Raw genomic sequence first — 10,133 nt, forward strand, 5'->3', positions numbered from 1 at the left:
TTACGGTACCCGGTACCAGTGGAAAAGTAGTTTGTGCGCGATCTCTTTTAATTGCGTACAGGTTGAGTTTTTAGCCACTTCCTCATGTATTCAGGACCAGTCCTCTGGACTAAAGGATTCACTCATGTCTTCCTCTCATCTAAGTTCCTATAGTTCCTTGGACAGTTGGCCATGTTTGAAGAAATGAGAATAGAAAGTAGAGATCAGGCCGCTGGAGGAGGATCTACCCGGGCAGAAGGCTTCTAGTGCGGAGGGGAAATGAGGGTTCAGGCACTTAATTTTATTATGGTAGAAGTGGTGAATCTGTAGGTATTGATAAAAAGCAGTTGTTGGCAGCCCAATTCAATTCTGAAGTACAGAAAACTCGGGAAAGAAACTTGATGGTGCAGTATCGTGGGAAAATTTGATGTTGTGAATTGTTCAACACTTAAATGTACTAGGGCCAAGCCGTGGAGAGAATTCCGGGTTGTTCCAAGAGGAGTCTTTTGGAGGGGATCGTGCACCAGGTCAAAGGAGCGGGTACAGTAGATCCAAATTATCAGTAAAATTTGCAGAGTTGGGGGGAGGAGTGAAGATTGGGAGCGATCTTTGGGTTCTATCCAATAAAGGGTATAAGGGGGGTGCATATGGAGCAAATGGTTTTAAATGTCTACCCAGAGTCTAGTGTGGGCATGCAAGTGGGTCAGTACAACCTATGTGAGATGCGTGGCTAGATAATACTTATGGAGCCACCACCTTTTGGATGCCTATAGAGGACTTTAAGGCGGACTCGGGGTCTCCTATTGGTGCGTTGGTAAATTAGCAGAGACCATTCAATCATAGTGTTTGGTGATTCCTAAGTATTTCAGTTTGTGTGATTGCCAGGGAAATTTGAAGCTAGTTTAAAGCTTCAGTCATATTGGTGTTAATTTTAAATTTCGATGGAGGGTCATATTCGTTGATCGCGTCCAGAATAATAGGTACAGTGATGTGAGGATATCATCAGCATAGATGGCCAGCTTATGATCTTGAGGGGCACATTCCGAGGAACATCGCAACTGCACATTTTTACAGTTTATACAGTAAAAAGTAACGCTCACTTTTGCTCTCATCTCTATGTGATGCAAGCAAAAGTGAGCGGATATTTCACTACAAAAAATCACCACATAATTTTTCGTGGCCTTTCTGGCACACTGCGCGACACTTTTGTTTACAAAAAAGTAAATCTTGATTCCTGAGACATCAGGGTTATTCCGGAGGTAGGCTGCCAGGGGTTCCATGGTAATAGTGAAGAGGAGGAGAGACAAGGGACAGCCCTGTCTAGTGCAATTTTTTATGTGAAAGAGGGGAGAGTAGCAGCCTTTTGTGTGGATCGACGCCATGTGGTTATAATAGAGCGCTAATACACCTCTAAGGTAAGGGCCAAAGAAGCCCATTTCCCATAAGGCGTGATGCATAAATGGCCAAGTTACTCGTCGTATGCCTTTTTGGCATCGGGTGCCAACACCAGAGCAAAGATCACAGTCTTGTTGGCAATGTGGATCAAATCTATGACTTTGCAGGTGTTGCCAGCTACTTGATGGTCAGGATGAACCAAGGTCGGTATGACCCAAGTCAACCTTTTAGCGAGTAATTTGGCAAAAAGCTTGAGGTCTTTATTGAGCAACGAGATAGGCCTCGGCTTTCTTTGGGTATAACTACAATGACCACTCGACAGGGGCAGTTTTAAGATGTGAGGAAGGGAACTGAGGCAAATAGACTGAGAGTTAGATAATAGATGGAGCAGACACTCTTAAGAAGCTCCTGGCAGACTGATGTGGGACAATTGTTGCATCAAAAGCTGCTAAATATCTGGCACAAAAACCGTTTCATGTCTGGGCTATAAAGGGCCTGAAAATGTTCCTCTATCTTAAGAGAGAGGACTATTCATTATCCTGCAGGTAGTATTAGATAGCTTCTATTAGAGAGTGTATCTAACCAACTCAACAAGTTTGATTGGGATTTCTGTATACAAAAATCACGCCTTTGGGTCATTTTGTAAAAGAAGTCAGCAAAGTGAATGTATCCTTTAAAACTGTAGGGCACTATTGTAGGTTTGCCTTGATATACTATTAATCTCCATGTATTCATTGTATAAAGCAATTTCATAGGAGAGGTCTCATACACTGGTGATAAGTTAGCGTCCTTTTATATTATCCTAATAGATTTGGTGAGTGTACTTTATTCGCTTTTCCTGACTTTTTCTTTTGCTGTAAACAAAATATGAAATATATATATATATAACATTACAACACATAAAATCTCTGTCATTACAGGTGACCCTAATATCTGCCTCCTTCCTAAGGAAGTTGGTCCATGTGAAATTGACGTCCTCCGCTACTACTACAACAACGCAGACAAGAAATGCCACATGTTCTTCTATGGGGGCTGCCTTGGGAATGCCAATAATTTCAAAATGAAAAATGAATGTGAAAAAGCTTGTGTGAAAAAAGTGCAGAGGGTTCACTCTAAGCCCAGGTAAGTTTTGATAGCGTAAAGGAATGTGACAGTATGTATTCATTGAGGGGCTATTGCAAGCGTACCTCAATTACACTGGAGCGTACAGCTAAGTCCTGGTATGTGAAGGCACAGGGTATCAGGGCATATATTTACTCCTTAGATTGTCACCATCAGCCTCACCTGAGTCATTTAATCAAGCGTCAGCTCCAGACCCCTCTTATAAGTCCAATTTTACAATTTCACTATTCCAGATCTTGGCAGCTAGACAGCTCTCAGACTACAAATATATTGTATAGATACATTGCCTGGTTACATTGTACAGATACATTGCACAGATATGTTGTATAAATATATTGTACAGATACATTGCCTGGTTACATTGTACAGATAAATTGTACAGATATGTTGTATAAATAGATTGTACAGATACATTGCCTGGTTACATTGTACAGATACATTGCACAGATATGTTGTATAAATAGATTGTACAGATACATTGCCTGGTTACATTGCACAGATATATTTTACAGATATGTTGTATAAATAGATTGTACAGATACATTGCCTGGTTACATTGTACAGATAAATTGTACAGATATGTTGTATAAATTGATTGTACAGATACATTGCAAGGTTAGATTGTACAGATATATTGTACATATATATTGCACAGACACAATGTGTGGTTACATTGAACAGACATGTTGTACAGATACATTGTACAGATATGTTGTACAAATATATTGTACAGATACATTGTGTGGTACACTGTACAGATACGTTGTAAAGACATATTTTACACATACATTGTAAATATACTTTGTACAGATTAGCTGCACATATACATTGTAGATTATATTGTATATATACGTTGTAGAGCTATGTTTCACACATTCATTGCACAGATATATTGTAAGGTTACATTGAAGGTGTTAAGCTGGGTACATACTTATGCAATTATCGTGCAGATCACACGATTCGTTTTGAGCACATGTTTATGGCAGATGAAGATCACAGGTCTGAAGGTAAATTGTGTAGGTGTGTACACATGAATCAGCATGTTCATCTGGACTTTTTAGTCATTGGTGAAATTGTTAGAGACATTGTATCTGACGTATGATTGTGAGGTGTGTACCCAGCTCACCATTATTAAAATAGTACAACCATGAAGCTGCAGGAATGTTTATATGATTTAGAAATGATCTCAATACTACTGTGGTGATATGAATTGAATAAAATTTGAATGGTTATATCCTTTAACGGGTTAGGTACAGTTTAACGGTGCGGATAATTCCGACACCGAGGAGTACTACACTTAAATTCCGAATGTGTTAAAAAACGATTGTAATATAAGCAGACTTACCTCCAAACTGACTCTGAAGATCTCCAATCGCAGCAGGATGGTGACTCGAAGTTATTCCGACTAGTCAGGTGTCTGTCAGTAGATTTTGATGTCATTTAAAGTGGCAATGTCAGGACCCCACAGTTTAAGTGTTTAAACACTTAAGCCAGAGAGGTAACTCTGCTTATGTTACAATAGTTTTTTTAACACATTCGGAATTTAAATGTAGTACTCCACGGTGTCGGAATGGTGGTAATCATGAAAACGATTACCACCACCTTTAACAATCCTCTTTTTATCCGGTAACATTATAGAATTGCTCATAAGAGAACACTGAAAAGATTTCATTACTTGCCAATGTTTAACAAGGTATTTTTGAATAGGGTGAGAGCTCATTTTTGTTATCAATCTTCATCTTCTGCTTATTTCTGTGTCTCCAGGATTGAAGTGGGCGTAACCATCTGTATCCCATCAGGCCATTGGAACGCTGGGACTCTCAGAGCAGCACAGAATATTTCAGGAGATGAGTGTGTCCATCTTGTGGGAGCCAGTGACCAGTGACATTTGAAAAGCAAAGGAAAACCTCCAAGTTTGCTTGTTCATCTCCCCTTTCAGTTCATTTAAATATCATGGTAGCGTGTCTACCTACTTGGATTTCCAGACTTGTCCTGCGCTAGACCACACAAAAGTGTCCGTCTTCCAACTTTCCCTGTGCACCTCATTGGAAAATAAATGTTTGTGCGCAGATACAGGAAGGATGGAGAATTACATCACGGACTTGGAATTTCAGCTCTTACACTGCACTGGTTCTCTATGGTTCTGAATGTTGAAGCATTACAGTAAAACTTAACAGTAAGAAGTAAACATGCATGTTTTTCTGCACATTGGACAGAATTTAACCATTACCTGCCCTGCCGACAACAATGTCTTTTATATGGAGTCATCTGATTTTCTTTCAGTTTCTTTTTCCAAAAGCTGGAGGAGCATGCTGGAGCTTGTAGTTCCACAACAACAGCAGAGCCACTAGCTGTCTAAGCCTGGTCTAGATACTGATATCATACAGTATAGAATCTAGTATCTGGGATGCTTTATACCTAGAATTTTCTGGATAAGGGTTTTAACTGAGTACCATGCCTTAAATATACTAAATTACATTAAAATCTAAGGAAATGTAGTGTTTGATAATGTTTGAGCAAAACATGTATTACTGACTGTTTATAAAATTCAAAGGAGTTTGCAATCTAGTTTAGGAGCTGCAATGTGAAATTATTTACCTCTATTTTGACTGCCAATGAGTTATCAATAAGAATTAACAGTCAGTTACTACGTTCTTCATTGTGGCCCTTATTTCTATAAGTGTGGTCCCCATCCTATTCCACTGTTTTATGCTATACATTATAAAGGGTTAACTTCCTGAAATCATTTTGTTTATTGGCTAGTCGGTTAAGGTTTTCTAGTTGCACCATTTAGAATGAGGGTTGAAATGTAGCAAACTGCAATAATCTAAATTACAAATACAGTTATTTAAAAATGTAAATGAGCATTTGCGCGACCCTCTATAGAACTAATACAGTCCTCAATGGATTTTATCAATATAGTTCTCAGAGTTTTTCAGTTTGACATCCCTGTTTTGGGATAACCAATGGTCATAAAATACATTTATTAATTACCATTTTTAATTTATTGTTTCCAATATCAGCATAGCCACTTGTGTTATTACTTGCATTTGAACGTATTACAATTGCATTACAGCACAGTTTTCCAATTACTTCTTGCTCCTTTCAGTGCGTTTAACTAAAGTTAAACGCATTGAATCCAATGCAGTGTCCTTCAATGACCTCCGAACACACGTCAAATTACTAGTTAACAATCACACTTCTAACACCAGTGATTGTAAGGTATTACTGCATAAGTATGTCTCCTATTTCCTGTGTAATTGTTTCTCAGATTCCTGTTTATGTCTTATTTTGGTTCAGCATTACAATGGAACCGACTGTTATATTGCTGTCAATTATAACTGTGTTATTAATGTTGTCAACAAACAAAAAACTTATTTTTCCTTTGTATCGTTTTATGTAAATACTGTGGGACGCATATAGGGGGAATTCAATTGGCCGCGTTACAAGTAAAAGTAATGCGGCCATTATTACGGTAATAATGTGCTTTATTACCGTTATTACGGTAGTTTCAATGCCGGCTTTTCTGCAAGCAAAAAGCCAAGTAATAACGGTAATAGTTTTAACACCGCGCAAATTCGGGGGGAATTGAATTCCCCCCATTGAGTTGGGTGTACGTTTTTTTTAGCACAAAATGCAAATTTCAGCACTAAAATATGGCTACTGTATGCGGATGTGGCTGTATCTTACGCTTACGACCTCTTATGATAGGAGAGCCGGTACGGAGGATGGAAGGGGCGGGCAAACATAGGCGATGTAGCTGAGATGTTATAGGAAGTCGCAACCATCTTAATTTTTATTTTTCCTTTTGTATTGTGTCAGGAAAGTATTTAATTAATTTCACTTTATTTACTTGAATTTAATTTATGGTAAATGAAACGTTCACAGTTATTACTAACACTGTCATGACACTAATTTTTCTTGTGTATTTGATACATCACTACATTTTTATACTGTGTAGAAATAGTTTAATGTGATTTATGTATTTTATTGCTAATACTATCAGGTCACACCTAGGCTACACTTGTGGCTCCTGATGTAAACCTGGGTGGTATGTTAGTATTGTAGAGCTGGACGCATCGTGAGATGGACGTCACTGAGCATCTGCATGGATATTTTTTATACGTGCGTCTTTTCCTGTTGATGTTTGGGGAGCGATTATGTCCAAATCTACATGAGCCCTAATTGTGGACCTCTAAGTTTGTAGTCTGTGAATTTAAAGACGCTTGTTAAGTTTTACATTGGGTGCATTTTGGGTGCAGTTGTATCATTTGAACCAATAAGAAGTGATTTAAAGGGAACTTGTCAATGTCCAGAGAGAGGCTAAGTTTATCTACAGTGTCCTGACATGGTACTTGGATAAAAGCATTTCTTTGATGCATTGTGGCTCAATGATTAGGAATGGTAATGTTCCCATCCTGAATAGCTAACACATTTACTGCTGCTGTAAATGAGACTTAGAGACGCAAACAAACCTCAATATCTCTTGTCTTGCCAGGTATACAATATTGTTTTGTTATCTCATGTGTGTGTCTTCAATTGTGTGTACCCTTAAGGAAAACCTGTAAATATATCAAGCAGGAGATCGTTGTCCTATAAAACCTTAGGGGGTATATTTACTAAACTGTGGGTTTAAAAAAGTGAAGATGTTGCCTATAGCAACCAATCAGATTATATTTATCATTTATTTAGTGCATTCTGCAAAATGTCAGCTAGAATCTGATTGGTTGCTATAGGCAACATCTCCACTTTTTCAAACCCGCCGTTTAGTAAAAAATACCCCTAAGTGTTTATTTATGACACATGCAGCTGTGTAAATGCACAGTAGTGTTGAATATCTTGAACTTTGTGAAACACTTCAGAGAAATGAAAAGGACCACTAAGAAAAAAGCTTCTCTACCCTCCTTGGCCATCACTACTGAGTCATCTCTCTGACGTCAGTGGTTTAAACTGATTAGCACAAAAAAACAACTTGTGCTGGTCAGTTCAAACCTGATTATGGTGGATCTGAGGTGTGGAAGTGGGAACTGGTTGTATACAGAGGACCGCATTTCAGATCAAGACGCGGACACTGTCAAATATCAAGGTACTTGTTAGATACACTCTGCTAAATACTATATTTAATCAATGGCTAGAGATAGGATTTGGGTTATAGTTGCAAAATTACCTTTTGGATATTTTGCACATTTAATTCATCATCCCCACATCTACAGTGACTTAACAACAAACCCTCATCCAAAGGTGTACCTAAGATACTGCGCTACCTGTGCTGTATAAAAGTACTGTCATTTACTCTGATTTAATTACCCTTAATGGGGTGAATAATGCACTCACCTCTAATAATATAATGAAGCAATTACATTTGCTACAGGCCTTCTTCTTAGAATGTATACAGGTGCTGGACCCCAAAAGTATTCAGATCCAGGTGCATGTTCTGCTATGAATATAACTTACATATGCATGCGCTTGCGTGCAAATTTTTCAGTGGCAGGTTACGCTTATACTTGCATTCCACTCTATATAAGGCCAAGATATCTTATCAGTATACATGAAATGTTACGTTTTAAATGTTTTTCTTTTTTACAGAATTTATTTGTTTTAACATGGGGTTTTATTTTTTCAGATCTAATTATCCAATTTGAGCGGAAGTGTACAAATGATCTGAAGTGGCTAAATTTAGCAACATTGTAATCACCATTGAAGCTTAAATTTCAGATAAAGTGCTGTTATTGACATTCGTAATTATATTGTGATATGTTGTGTATTATATTGTGATATGTTGTGTATTATATTGTGATATGTTGTGTATTTTCAGCATGTATTCCTGTGTTTGTCAGGATAAGGTATGATGATGTTGATCCTAGCTGGCTGCAAATCTCTGAAACCTTGTTCTGCTGACTGTATAAGTGTGTTTAGCACTATTTAAATAATACCTGAGGAAGTACATTTGTGTAATATATGTAGCGCTGTTGGTTTAAGCAGATGTATGTGATATGTGATTACTGTTCAAATAAAAGGTGCAGGAGTTTGCATTGCAAGAAATCATCTTTGCTTTATTTGTCTTTGCATTATTTGCATTTTAGATCTTGTTGCGTATTATCACGGTCATAGTATATTTTCATGTCAATGCAAATAATTTATATTTAACTATTGATATACCTATCTGTCCGTAGTAATGGAAAGCTGAACGGCTACGGCAGATAAGTAACTTTACTTCTAAGTTTACTAGACGGGGAACCTGTGCTAGCAGAGCACACACAATCGCTCCCTCTATAGCCAAATGCAAATTATTGATATGTACATAATTATGTAAAACAATTTCACTTTTTTTGTTTATTAAAATGATTATGCTTTAGAAATATTCACACTTGTGTTGCAACATCTTCTTCATACTTGCCCACTCTCCCCAAATTTCCGGGAGTCCTCGTGGGCTCCCAGAAGAGCAGACACCCTCCCGGAACTCATGTGAAGGTGGGGCTCAATGTCGCGGTTCAAGTGATTAAGCCCTACCCATACATCACAATTCTATGAGTGATTCATCACCGTGCCCCCTCGCACACCTGTCACCCAAGGGGAGCAGCAAAACGTTGGCAAGTATGACCTACTTATTTCAGCCATAATACCCTATAATTTCCCTTGCACTGTATATTGTGACACTCCCTCCTGTGTCTAATCACTGCTCTGACTTAACACAAGAGATAGCTACTGCCTGAGGGCCCATGATCTGTGGGGCCCGCCTGCTGGCATTTTGTTTTTAGGGACCCCTGATGTATCTGCACAAGTGTTTCTTGTTTATCATCCTGTAGAGGAGTGTAGAGGCGTAGACCAATAGGAAGCTTCAAGCACCGGTCTTTCCGTTACAGCTATATATATATATATATATATATATATATAGACTCAGCATTGCTATCGCTTTTTAAGAAATATAACATACATGCTGTAACATGTAAGTGGCCTGTGTCATACTTGAAAAATCCAATTGGTGGGCCAATCATAAGTCCCTTTTTCTTCTAGGGAGAATAGTCTGTAAATCTCTCTCTTTTCTCATTGCATTTAGTGAGTTGTTTTTTATAATAAACTATTATTAATATTGCTATGTTTTTCCTGGTTACTGATTTAATTCTAATCGGTGTATGCAATTAGTTCATTTTTGCTTGAACTAGGCTTGCATTATCTAAATAAGATCTTATATATATACCATCTGCATCCTCTGACATATGTATTCTTTTTCTACAAAACAGGGGTGAGTATTTTTCTTCTAGTATGGATTATTACACTACCAACACTCAAACTGAGCAAAAATAATTATTTAGGCAGCCTGTGAGCTGTCTCCTTCACTACAACTCTCCCCTTCTGTTTCTGACTTTAGCATTCCTCCTTTTGATCTTTATGCTTTCCCCATTGTATCTAAAGAAAGTTGTTACGTTTCTTGTCCAAGTGTGGGGCCTGATTCATTAAGGATCTTAAATGAAGAGGATTCTTATTCCAGTCTCCTGGACAAAAAGATGTTACATTGCAAGGGGTGCAAATTAGTATTCTGTTTTGCACATAAGTTAAATACTGACTGTTTTTTCATGTAGCACACACATACTTGATAGCTTATTTGTACACTGAAATTTAAAGTTGATGTGTGTGTG

Source organism: Mixophyes fleayi, chromosome 5 (genome assembly GCF_038048845.1).
Source record: "Mixophyes fleayi isolate aMixFle1 chromosome 5, aMixFle1.hap1, whole genome shotgun sequence".
NCBI classification, from domain to species: Eukaryota; Metazoa; Chordata; class Amphibia; order Anura; family Limnodynastidae; genus Mixophyes; species Mixophyes fleayi.